Source organism: Pteropus alecto, unplaced genomic scaffold, assembly GCF_000325575.1.
Source record: "Pteropus alecto unplaced genomic scaffold, ASM32557v1 scaffold21, whole genome shotgun sequence".
Lineage (NCBI taxonomy): Eukaryota > Metazoa > Chordata > Mammalia > Chiroptera > Pteropodidae > Pteropus > Pteropus alecto.
Window position 1 is genome coordinate 10,054,552 of NW_006436282.1, and position 12,046 is coordinate 10,066,597.

General features: G+C 30.0%; 1 protein-coding gene and 1 pseudogene across 7 annotated transcripts in view; both read right to left on the reverse strand.

Annotated features, from left to right (window-relative positions):
* Nucleotides 1-12,046, reverse strand: part of DGKB (diacylglycerol kinase beta) — a 586,550-nt gene that overhangs the window by 286,896 nt on the left and 287,608 nt on the right. The window lies entirely within an intron of this gene.
* On the reverse strand, nt 6,721-6,839 carry LOC112479769 (annotated as a pseudogene).

A 12,046-nucleotide genomic window follows, 5' to 3' on the forward strand; every position in this document is an offset into this window, starting at 1 on the left:
TATTCAAATGTAAAATTTATTATGGATTGGTAACCTAATTATAAAACAAGCAAATTCAATATTTTTTTTTATTAGCAAAACAGATACTTATCATAATCATGAAGATATTACTTAACACATATTGAGATCATATTTTGTATCAAATAAACATAATTTTAATCTTACCCTGTATCAAATATAGTAATAAAATGAATGTTCTCAATTAATTTTTACCACAGCTTTACAAGAAAGGTACTATTAATTTCCCATTTAAAAGATAATTAGAATAAGGGTTAGTGACCTCAAGATCTCCTAGTCAAAGCTGGGACATTTCCTCAGCAATAAATACTTCTTAAGTAACACTTCCCATGTTTTGAATGTTACAATGTCAGATAACAAATACTAAAATAAAAATAAAAATGGAAATACTCAACATTTCTTAGAAAACTTATTATAGCAGATTCTGTGGTTATTTGCCAGGAAAATAATGAAATCAGTTATGGCAGAGTTCAAGGTCTCATATTAAGAAGTTGTTTGCTTTGAGATAGATTGTCTTTTAGGTGTTCCCGACAGGCAGACCAAACACTTTTTCTCTCTATTATTATGAATAAATCAGAAACTGAATCAAACAATCTAACATGTTTAATAATTAAAATTTGTTAAACTATCTTTTCATTTATCTATTAACTTGCACATCAACTGGTTTCGAAAAGAATTTAGGCACCTCATCCAAAAATGTATGAATCAGAGAGAAACAAAAAAATCAATAAATTTTACATTTCAAGTGTCTAACATCAAAGTATACACACAACATTGCTGCAATCTGGCCAGTATACCCAACCTTATGCCTTTTCATCTAAAAATAAGAACTTTATCATTAAATTATTTAAATAATCATCTTGACTATTTTTCTTAAAGCTACTTGGATTATGAATAAATGACAGGGTTATTTGAGAAATGTAAAAAGATTACTCATTCCAAATTGCTAGGGTAAAAGTTAGAATTAAAAAAAAAAAACCACAATTGTTTCACAAGTAAACAAAACAATCTATCATTCTAGGAATGAGTAAACTATTGTTGGAATTCCTAGCACATGAAACAGAAAAGTAAACCAAATAAAGCACATAATTTGAACAAAGTAATTGGACTAATTAAAAAATATGACTATAAAATTAAATTAATTCAACTAGTTGAAAAACTCAACTATTACTTGCATTCCATAACATTTTATTATAACTGCAAAATGTTTTATTTAAATATTCAAATATAAAATTTATTATGGATTGGTAACCTAATTATATATACTCTCCCCCAAAACCATTATAGCAATACTATCTTAAAAATACTTTCTTGCATACCTGAAGAATTCATTGTACTTTCCAAAACGTATAATTTCTACTCAAGTAGTCTAGGGTTATACTGAAGATCAAGAGTAAGCAAATCAGATTGTGAAGGTCCATATAGATATTGAAGATGGAGAAAGTTGTGTGGCACACTGAAAAACCCATGCTGCCTCAAAGAATACTCAGAATCTGTTCAAGCTCAATACTCCACATAGGCAAGACGAGGGCAGTATTGTCTCATTTTGTGATTTTTTCAAAAGAATTGTGAAATTTAGAATTTTATATGTAATGTTTTTTATATCTTTGTCTATTCAACATTTTAAAAACCATTTTTAAAAGAGTATTTGGCTTATGGGGACTTAGGTGATATGAGCTTTTTCTCAGGAGAAAGAAATACACCACTAAAGGAATTTAAAGGTAAGCTGTCTCTCAAATTTTAGCATGTACCAGAATCACCTAGGAGTCTTGTTAAATACAGATTGTTGGACCCCTGGCCCAGAGTTTGTGATTTAGTAGGTCTGGGGTAGGGTCTAAAATTTGCATTTCCAATACTTTCCCATGTGATGCTGCTGTTGCTGCTTCTCCACTGACCTACATACCATGTCTTCTGTTTCATTGAAAAGGAAAAAATCATGAGCCTGAAGTATGATAAACATACAAGTAATGCATGGACACAAATTTTAATTTTTCTTGAGTATATTTCTAGGTGTGGAATTAACTTTTTAAGAAATTGCCACACTGTTATCTAAAGTGGCTGTTTCACTTAACCTCCCAGAAATTAATGAGGATTCTGTCTTGCACATTCTCTCCATCACTTAACGTTATCTGGCTTTTGATTATAGCCTCCTAGTGAGTATGTAGTAGTATCACGTTATTTTAATTTGCATTTCCCCTAATGATTAATAATGTGTTCTTCATGTGCTTAACCTTTAAAAGTATCTTCTTTGGTGAAATGTCTGTTCAAGTCATTTGTCCATTTTTTTAAAATTCAGTTGTGTCTTATTATTCTTGGATAAAATTTATTAATATAATCTGTAAAAAGACATTTATCAGATATGTGATTTAAAAATATTTTCCCCATTCTACCTCGTCTTTTCATTTTCTAATGATGTCTTCTAAAGGGCGAATATTTTTTAATTTTACTGGTTTATTGATTTTAAAATTATGGGCCATGCTTTTACCATTGTGTCTAAGCACATTTTGCTTAACCCAAATTCACGAGGATTTTTGCCAGTTTTCTTTGAGAAGGTTATTCTAAATTTTGGTAATGTGCTTCTTTCTCATATTTTCTTGGTTGGTCTAGCTAAGATTTGTCAGTTTTTTTTTTCATCTTATCAAAAAACAAATCTCTGGTTGCATTGATTTTCTCTATTATTTTTCTACTTTATATTTCATTGACTTATGCTCTAATATTTGTCATTACTTCTGTTTCCTTTGGATTTAGTTTGCTTTTCTTTTTCTGGTTTCTTAAGATTAAAATTTAAGTCTGCGATTTCTTCTTTTCTGATATAGACACTTACATCTTTAAATTTCTCTCTAAACACTGCTTTAGCGGCATCTAATTTTTTCATGTTGGGGTTCATTTCTATTTAGTTAAAAATATTTTAAATTATCTTCATGATTTTTCTTTGATCATGGGTGATTAGCAGTCTCTTTTTAAATTTTCACTATCTGGGGTTTCCCATTATTTGTTATATTTTTAATATAATTTTGCTGTGGTCAAAGTAACACTTTGTATGATGTCAATATTTTTACATTCATTGGCACTTGTTTTGTGGAACAGCAAATGATTTCTTCTGAAAAATGTTCCATGAGTGTGAATGTTTGAACGGAATGTGTGTACTCTACAGTAACTTGGTGGAGTGTTCCTTATATGCCAATTTAATCTAGTTGGTTGATAGTGTTGTTCAAGACTCTTGTATCCTTGCCACTTTCAGTCTAGTTTCCCTATAAATTGCTGAGCATAGAAGAATGAAAAATCCAGGCAATACTGTTAAAATTTCCATTTCTCCTTGTACTCTTTCAGTTCTTGCTTTATACGTTTAGGGGCACCCCATTTAGAAGTGCATATACGTTTAGAACCTACTGATAATTGTCATAAAATCTTCTTTGTCATAGTTCTCATCTTTAAGCACTCCAGTTCTCTTATGGTTACTGTTCGCATGGTATTTCTTTTACCATTATGTTTTCAGCCTATTTATGCATTTAAATTTAATGTGAGCCTCTTATATACAACATATAAGAGGCTCACTTTTTTTTTTTTTTTAAATCCATTCTTACAATCTTTGCTTTTTGAGTTGGGTATTTGTTCCATTCCAGTTTAATGTAAGTATTCATATCACTAGAATTATGTATGCTATTTTTGTTAGTTTCCTATGTCTCATGACTTTTTGTTCTTCTACATCTCCTTTATTGCCTTCTTTCAAATATTTTTAGAGTATCAAGTTAATCTTTCTGCTGATTTTTAAAATTATATGTTATTTTCTTAGTGGTTTTGCTAGTGGTAACAATATGTATTAACATTTGTCAAAATCTAATTCAACTTAATTCTGTTAAATATAGAAGCTCTGCTCTTAGCCTCTCTCTGTTTTCAATTCCTCATGTTAATAGGGATTATAATATCTTCTATAGTGTGTTGCTGTAATAACTAAATGATATATTACATAGAAAATATTTATTATAGTATGCATCATATAACTAGAACTAATAATTATTCATCTCCCTGCACTCCTCAGCCCTGGATGGAGGCACACAGGCATACTGAATAAACTGATTGTTTTGTACCTCCTCAAATGGCAACTTTAAAAATGTTTGTTTAATGTTAATTTAATAAGAGCTGAGAAACTGATTATCTACTAAATTTTTGTATTTTATAATTATTGCATTATATCCAAAATATAAGTATTTCATATTCTAAAAGTTTCTTAGAAGATATATTAACAATTTAAATTTAAACTTGAAAAAAATTCAATGTTTCTGGAAAACAGCATTCCCAGTGGATTGGTTATAGTTCCTTTCTCTGAGATTAAGTAACTGCTCGCACTCCTTGTTCAATTCCAGGATAAAAGTATAATAAAAGCAACACTTTGCCCAGATCCAAGCCAAGCTACTGAACTATCTTTTGTCACTTATGTTATCCCCAAACCCTACCTACTTCTCCCCAAAATAGTTCATTTCTTAAACTCTACTTTAAACGATCCCAATTAGAATGTGCCATCTGTTTCCTATAGGAATTGTGAAAATATTAAGGAATCATTGTTAATTTTGTTAGATATGATCAAAGCATGGTAGCTGCATAATAAATAAAATTCCCTTAGCAGTTAAAGACATACAAAATATTTATAGACAAGTACAGGTTGGCAAGATGTTGCTCATTATTGAAGCTGCTTGATAAGTACATTACCTTCATTATATCTTTTTTCTCCATTTTGTAGTATAGTTGAAGGTTTCTCTAATAAAACGTTTTTTTGTTTTTTTGTTTTTTTGTTTTTTTTTTTACTATTACTACTTTGAACCACTTTGGTAAGTTATTTTTAATTATAATCTCTGGTTTGCTGGCTTGCCACAAATAAAAATAGAATAACCATTTCTAAGACAAGTAGGTCAATATTTCTTCTTTTGTCCAATCTCCTGCTCCAATTAAAAACTTCTTTATGCATGATTCTAAACTTCATCTTGATTTGTTCCAGTGCAGCACTAAGGTGCATATGTGACCTTAGTCCCAAATGAAAAAGAAGACATTTTGAGTAGTCTGCGTTAGACCTCTGAAAATACAAATGACTGTTCTGGAAATTACACTCTTTTGCTACATTTATACCATGTCCTGAAAAGTGTTATCAAGTTGTCTCCATTAAGTAGCAGAGGAAAAATTATTCTGCCCAACAAGGGATTCTCTCTCAGCTAATGATTGGGTACATGTCCTTGGCAGGTCACTTAAGTGACTTGGTCTAATGACCTTTAAATTAGACTCATAACATTGTTGATAGTAGGCTAGATGTGATGATCCAATTGCTGTAATGGATGCAGAGACGTTCACAATTCAAAAGAAGTAATCAGTAGGGAGAGAAAAATAGTTTTCTTTTTGCAACAGAAAAAATATTTTTGGTCTCTTTTTAATTTACTAAGCTAACTATCTATCTCAATATATTTTCCAGGATTTATTAATCTGTATTAATAGCATCATAACAATTAGGTCCACAGTTAAGTTATAAAGGAACATTATTTAAAGAAAAATAGCATTAAAAAGGGGAAATTTTAAGGCATTAAGAATACTGATTTAGTATGGCATTTTATATATGCTGATAAATATGTGCCCACTCCCAAAAAGCCAAGTAGACTAATTTTTCTTTTATGTTTTTTGTAATATTATTTTTAAATTCAAATATAATTTTCTTCACTTGTATATATTTTAAATAATTTTGAGGAAAAACATTCTGCTAAAATAACATGTGATTTCTTATAAACTTTTAAGATCAATGTATACTCATTCTTTAAAAGCAGGGTTTCTCAACTTCAGCACTATGGAATTTGGGCTGAGTAATTTGGCGGAGAGCTGTACTGTATATTGTAGGATATCTAGCAACATCTCTGGTCTCTACTTAATAGAAGCCAGTAATATTCCCCTACCAAGTTGTGACAAACAAAAATGTCTCCAGGCACTGCCAGATGTCATTGGAGAGACACAGTCACCCCTCACTGAGGACTAAAACTTTAAAGTGAGTTTTGATTTACATCTGCCTGAATTCTAAGTACGCCCAAAGGATCATAACACAAATAAGAAGAAGAATCAAACAAAACAGAAGAAATTATGGATCTGAGGAAGGTACTATGATAAGAAATAGCTTTTCAATTAAAAACAATTTTAAAATAAATAATTTCAAGTAATGTGTGCTGAATGTGAGGATCTGTAAGAGTGCCACAGTAATAAGCTGCTGTTTAAAACCTCGAATTGCTTATAAAGCCCAAGGAAATGGTAGGATGGCAAGCAATGCATTTTTCATCAAATTGCTTTGAACTTTTCTTCATGTAGAGCAATTAATCATAGAAAAATAATGAATTTTAAGCCTTCATACCTGCAAATCAAAATTGGTCAGAGGTAAATACACACACACACACACACACACATTTTGATATAAGTTAATACTACTTTTTACTTAACAGTTTACCTATTTCTCCCATCCTTTTTAAAAAAAAAAAAAATTAAATGATAATGATAAATAAGTATGGTTGCTTAAAGAGCTAACTGACCTACTTTTGTGTACTTACCAAGCCTATAAGTAATGACACATTCAATTCATTTATTTAGTTTTCAAGGATTTTTATCTTATTCTAAATGTCCTCAGCATTTATGTTCAAAGATGGTCTTGAATTTGCTTGCATATCTTTTTTTTTTTTTTTATGCCTACAGTACCTGGTCTTTCTAGGTGGTCTCCCATCCAAGTACTAACCAGGCCCGACCCTGCTTAGTTTCCAAGATCAGATGGGATCGGGCTTGTTCAGGATAGCATGGCTGTAGACCTGCTTGCATATCTTAGCACTGATCTCTAGAATGACTGATATCAACTCTACAATTACATAGAAAGCTCATTTGTTCTTCATTGTCCACTATATACAGAAAAGCATTTGGGATAGAATGAAACCTGAATAAATACCTGAGGCTTAAGTTGAGGAATTTTTTCCCCCTATTTTGTAGTCTTCTTAGCTTTTAGCATCTCCAATCAAAGGAAAGCTGAAAATTTAAAAATTGTAAAAGTAAATAGGCAATTTGCTGGTGAATCAGCAACTTTGCCAATTTTGGCACTAGAGAATGCACTGAAAGAATTAAGGTTAAAATGGATTTCAACTCAAATTTTTCCTGGGGTTCTTTAATGTGCGTAACCCTGTCTGAATCATTTTTGGAAGTTTCAAAGAAAGTATAGACAATATTACCATAAAGTGTTATAAGTTTGGTTGGGTTAAAATATAAATTTTCCCTGTTAACGAAAATAATGCCAATTCCTTTTGATGAAATATGATTGTGATGAAAATAAACATATAGAAAATAAAACATTACAGAATTAAATTAATTACATAGCTCAGTAGGAAAATACAACTATGTAAAACTATTTTTAAAGCAGTATTTTTTTTTTTTACTTTCAGAGTGGAAAATTATCAATTCTTGCCATGCAACAACTCAATAAAAAGAAAATGTGCTAAGTATGATCTTTTGCTGAGGTGCCAGGTGCTGGCACTTAAAACGTCTTGCTATATGGAAGTGAAATGGAAAGTTTTAGTCTGTGAACCTTGTACTATGTAACTTAAAATGGTCTATTAGCAGCCAAAAAAAAAAAAAAGCATCTTTGAGTAAAGTGAAAAAAGATACCTTAACAAAAATGGCTTGCTGAAAAGAACAAGTTGATGGACTTCAGAAAATTTCAAGTCATTATAAACTCTGGATTTTCTCTACCTGTACATATTTCACATTTATTAGCTATGTCAAAAATCTCAGAAAAAAGTCACCACTCTTTTTCTTTAATCGGTCTTTCCACTGCACTGCCACCTGCTCTCACCTTTACAAAATGACCCCACTTTCTCAGGCAGTTTTTCCCCAATGCAGCTTGCAGTGACCTTTCTATGCCTGAGTCATAAATCCCTAAACATAGGGGATGAAATCACTGACAGTGCCTTACATATGGTGGTGTGAATGCACTACAATAATTGCTCTGTAATTACATGGTAATTATTGACCATTTAAGTACGTTTAAGAACAGGGTGAGTACCATGTAATCAAAGGCTAATTATCTGATTATTTCTGTCTTTTAAACTGCAGGCTTACAAGATATAAAAATTGCAAGTAACATGGTGATTAGTCATTGAACTACATGGTAACTTGAAGTATAATTATGAAGTAATCTGTAGAAATTGTATTTGTATTGTGGTTCTCCTGAACAGTAATTTCAGAGTAGCTATACTGTAATATACATTTTATGAAGGGATAACAGAAAAAATAATCATCACTATATTATACTAATAGTACATAAATACATTAACCAAAATATTACATAAAATAGAGAAGTGCCATTGTATCTTTTAATAGTCTTGTGTAATTTCATTGCATATTTCTTTAAAAAACAATACGGTTAAATAATTGAGACAGGGATAGAGAAGTAGAACTAATATTGTAATATCAAAAGAGGTGGAGTTTAGAAATGGATCAACTGAACTGGAATTTAGTGGCTTAATCCAGACCAAGAGTGTAGCTTATCTTCATGACGGAGTCCAAGTAGGAGTCTTTTACATACTCTCATTGTCTTCTTACTGAAATTACTAAGTGATGTGAGAACTGTCTAAATAACTATTTACAATGATATTGAAATACACTAAAGATATTTACTTAAATTTATTTTCAAAGCTTCTACTTTAAGTTTGAAAAGAGAATAATAAAATATACTCCTCTTAAAATGTATCTCATATAGGCTGAATGTAGAAACCCCTGAAACAAATACAGAAATTGTAGAGTGGCAAGGATGGACACCAAGAGAAAGATGTGAGGAGACTATAATTTATACATGTATTCATTATAAAAGATGAAGATCAACTATTTTATTGATTGATGGTGCTAAAAATTAATGATCTCGAAAGTTGATTTAAGTAACTATTTCTTCTTTGATAACATAATTGAAAGCACCAATAATATGAGACCTGAAATAAAGATTATATTGCTCTCATCACAAAGTAATTATGATAATATTTTATATATAATATTGGCTTGGACCTCTGAAAGTGTTAATGTTGTCACTCTCCATGAAAATATCATTGAGCAATTAATAAAAGTTATTTATCTAAGGAATAAGTATGATTTGACAGCATTTGAAGAAATGATAATACTATCAGAATAGAATTTGGTTACTTTCAAATTTTTTGCTGTGTTTTTCAAAATAGTCTTAATATTACTATTTAGTATTTGTCTATTTTCTCTCTTAATTTCACGAAACACAATATAACTAAGTATTTTTGCATGGTTTATTTAGATTAAGCCTTGATTTATGTTGTTTTGCCTGCTATTGAATTCCTTCTCTAAGGAATTCAACACTACAATAAATTGCAATCTGAAGTACTTTCAAATATTGTCTTGTACAATTAGCTAGATACAAATGCATAGTCAAGTGAAATGCTATTAGTATTCATTTATGAACTTGTTAATCTTTTGACCTGAGCGGCTACTTATAAAGTGAAATCCAAAATGGCCTGGAGTAGATTTATTTGATCAGCATTGATTAATTCATGTATCATTACCGAAGTATGTCCTTTGATTGAGATCTCATTAAAGGTCTCTGCCTTACAAAAAATGTCAATAATTCTACTAAGAAATGAAGTTTTATTAAGGCTACGTTTTCTAGTGTAGTAATGAAAAAACATTTACAATTTCTTTTCCAAAAGAATCTTTACACTCTTAATTTTGAAGATAAATTACTATATCCTGTTTTATGAAACAAAAAATTCAGAGGTAATGAGGATTATGTGTTGAATACTGCTTTTGGTCAGTCTGAGGAAAACAACTAGTAATTAACGTGGCTTATTATTTTGTATATACAATAACTTATCATAACTTATCTCTCAAGTTGCCTCCTCCCTTGATCACTTCTTAATAGATATAGCCTACAATTTAAATTTCCTGTCTCCTTTATAGAAGGGTAAGAATTGAAAAGTGCATAGCATGTACAAAACACGAAAAGATGCTTTAAGTGAGTTTACTATATAATATTGGGTGCCCCATGAAATAGGGCAAATCATAGAAAAATAGATGAAATCAAGCTACCATTATATTAAGTTCCTGAAGAAAACTGTGTCTTAATACAAGATATAGCAAGGTGGTTCAAACTGACTTCTTAACAGTTTCACCATGAATAATTTATGTAATTTACCATTAGACTAAACCTCTTCTTTGTCTTCCTTTCCCTCTACTATTTCATTGCTCTTTATAGGATGAGATTTCTCCTAAAATAAAGAAGCTAGCAGAAATTGTCATGAATGGATACAAACCAAGTTTCTCCATTTATTTTATCTAGGTTGTTTTCTTAAAAAAGTGACAGAAAAAATATATCGTATAGCTAAATAATGTAAATCTAGAGCAAAAATATAAAAACCTTACATAATATGGAATAAAAAGAAATTATAGTCTGTTTAATAACATTTCTAAATAGTGTCACAAATATTTTACAATTATTTCTACATTTCTATATTGGTAAATATATATAAAAAGTAATCTTGTGTCCCCAAATATATTCGAGGGACTCTATCCCTTGAAAAATTGCTACACGAAATGAAATATCCACTTTGACTACTTATATTCAACATTTTATGGGAGGTTATGGCTAGAAGAATAAAGAAAAACAAAAAAAGTTAAAAAATCCAAATTGGAAAGAAGAAAGAAAAAGAATATTTTATTTGCAGCGGAGCTGATCCTGTATATAGAAAATCCCAAGGCAACAAGTCCAACAAAAATTTACTAGTATTAATAAATGAGTTTACTATGGTCAGAGAATAGAAAAACAAGTATAGAAAAATCAATTATTTATATATTCTAGCAATGAACAATCTTAAAGTAAAATCAAGAAAATTTCACATACAATAGTTTCTAAGATTAAAATGCTTAGGAATACATTTAACAAAAAAGTAAAAGACTGGTACAATGAAAACTACATAACTTTGCTATGAAAATTGAAGAAATTCTAAATAAAGTAACACATTTTATCTTCATTAATTGGAAAAAGTAGTATTGTCAAGACAGCAATTCTGCAGAAATGCCCTATAAATTTAATGAAATCTTTATTAAAATGCCAGCAGAATAGTTTGGAGAAATGGACAAGATGATCCTATAATATATATGGAAATAAAAAGGACCCAAAACAGTCAAATAATTTTGAAAAAAGAGGAGCTAAATTGGAGGACTTACACTATATGATTTCAAAACATTATAACTCAATAGCAACTGGAGTGTTGTATTGGCATAAGAATAAGCATGTAGACCAAAAGAACAAATTTAAGAGTCCCAAATAAACCCTTATATTTATGGTCAATTGACTTTTGACAAAGATCTCAAATTAATTCAATGGGGAAGAAGATAAAATTTTTAGCAAATAACATTGAGATAATGGATATCAATATGCAGAAAAAACAAAAACAAAAACAAAAACCAGATACTTTCTTCAAACTATATACAACAATTAATTCAAATTGATTCCACATCTAAATAAATAGGTTAAAACTATAGAGCTTCCAGGCAAAAATATAGGAAAAAATCTTCCTGACCTTTGGGTTGGACAGAGTTCTTAGATATGACACCAAGAGAATGAGCCACAAAAAAATTAATAAATTGAACTTAATTAAAATTAAAACTATTATACATCCAAAAACACCAGTAAGAAATGGAAAATACAAGTTACAGACTAGAGAAAAATATTTCAAATATATACCTGATAATGAGATCATATCCAGATTATATAAAGGACTCTTATAATCAACAATAAGACAAAAGACACATTTTTTCAATGGGCCAAAGATTTGAATATATATCTCATCAAAGAAGAGATATCAATGGATAATATTCCACAATCATTAGTTATTAGGGAAATACAAATTAAAATAATAATGAGATACTACTACCACCTACTACAATGTCCACAATAAAAAAGACAGACTATATCACCAGCTGGTGAGGATGTAAAGGAGTAGGAATGTTCACA